This window comes from Octopus bimaculoides, chromosome 7 (assembly GCF_001194135.2).
Source record: "Octopus bimaculoides isolate UCB-OBI-ISO-001 chromosome 7, ASM119413v2, whole genome shotgun sequence".
Classification (NCBI taxonomy): domain Eukaryota; kingdom Metazoa; phylum Mollusca; class Cephalopoda; order Octopoda; family Octopodidae; genus Octopus; species Octopus bimaculoides.
In genome coordinates, this window is record NC_068987.1 from 35,931,690 (window position 1) to 35,933,892 (window position 2,203).

Sequence of the window (2,203 nt, forward strand, 5' to 3'; positions counted from 1 at the left end):
TGTGTGCGTGCGTGTTTATGTGTGTGTGTGTGTAAGCATTAAATCCAGAATTGTTACTCCGTATTTTCTTATGGTAAAGATTATCGATTAACTGTTTATTCACTGTTAGATTCAATATTTAGATGGCTATTCTAAGTGGTCCGGTAAAGCATTTAAAGGGGAACAAAATGTGTATGAAATTTATATGAAAAGAAAACTGCATATACAGCTTACATGATGCGAACATGTTTATAAGTTACATCTGCTTCAAAAAGTCCCTCCCCGGTTGATATCTCAATGTATATTATGCAAGTAGCTCAGGCGAAGTTAAGAGAAAATTTAGTCTCAACTAGAATAAGTTTTGAAAGCTAAGTAACTTTATGCGTCACTCCACTTAATCTAGACTTCATTCAGAGGATCAGAGATGGGAAATGAAACAGGAAGGTGGTGACATATAAGGAAACCGAACAAAAACAAATATGGAGGGTCGTTAGACCAGAACGACGCGAAAATAGTTGGAAGTTATGGGAGCAACTGTTTTCGAAGGCTCATATTGTCGTTGAATGTTCGAAATGAGGACCAGACAGACAGCCGACAACTGATAAAGGTTCGTTCTTTGTGTTACTTGTCCTGTTTTCCATTTATTTTCTCTTGCTGTTTGCCTATTAGCTTGTTTAGGAGCAATTATTTCAGTTGAATAAACACCTTGTCGAACTACGAATATCCACCATACGCAAACACACGCACGCGCAAAAATACTGACGCACACATTTACGCCTACTCATCTTTAAACGAAATTGTTGGCTGCAATCGGCAATTAGCCTCCGACAGTCGTATTAATATATTCGTAGATTAGTTCATCAAATTTTGTATTGTTATTTTTATGATATCGAATGAAACTGTGAATCGGTAACAAAATTCGAACCTACTCGACCTCATCTCTTATTTAGAAATGTCTTATTTAGAAAAGGCGATTCTGTATTCCGGAGATATCGATATGATTTTATCTGATATTACACGTGTAAGTTACGAGAATCATTCTTCAAAGGCCATCTGTGAATCATTGCAAAGGTTGGTTTCCTAGTCGATGCAATGACGAAACTCATTGATAAATCTTGATCTATATTGAGGTTATGATCCATATAATTTGCGATCTTTATGGATTGCTTTTATTTTGATTTTAGGTTAGTGCACAGAGGAATTCCTAAACGACACTTTATCGTTTCTTCTTTCATTCTAGCGAACGAAATTCCTGAACAAATGGAAATTATCAAGTATCAATGAAATATCATTTTCATGGATTTCTGTTCTAGAATGTACGCTTTCTTTGTCTAATTGAAGTCTTATCCAGAAGTTAAGTAACTTTCCAGAAGTCAGGTAACTTTTTCTAATAGGAGCACCAGCGGTAAAAAAAAAAAAAAAAATTCTGGGAAATTTTCGTTGATTATGAGTAAAAGAATAAACATATAAATGACATCAGCGGGATTTGAAATCAGAATATAAAAAAAAAATAGACGAGAACAAAAACTGAAAGAGTCTAACAATTTTGATGCTCCCCTGCTTTAGGGCACGTAATAATCCCGACACTTCGGCAATGATTTAAACTCAAGATCATTTGATACATTATTATAATTTTGTGTTGCTATTTTTGTTGTTTATCTTATTTGTGTTGTGGTTATTTTGCTGTTGTACTTGTCTATCTGCCAGAGTCATTTATATTCGAAAGGAATTATTAACAACGATATTCTCGTCTTAATAATCTCACATTGTTTCACTAAGTACTTTGCCCAAAATAACCTCGTAGTTTTTTTTTTTTCCTTCATTCTTCACAAGTGTTATCTCAATTCGTATATGAACGAAGAGTGCTGTCCTCCATCACATTTTCATGACACATACTGCATTAAGCGGAAACCTATTACGGGAATTAAAACTTAAAAACTTATGGATAATTATATCTTCCAAAATCGATGCAATTAACACTGTTAAAGAACCAATGGTGATTCAATATACAACAAAATGCACCCATTGACTTGTTGAAAATATGGATGATGATTGTAGTACTTGACAGACATTAAATAATTCAGTTAATCATTTTGGGTACATATAGTCATTCTGTTAACATCATCGAGTCTGTCTCATATAAATATTACGCAGATTCACACACACACACACACACACACACACACACATACACACACACACACACACACACACACACACACAC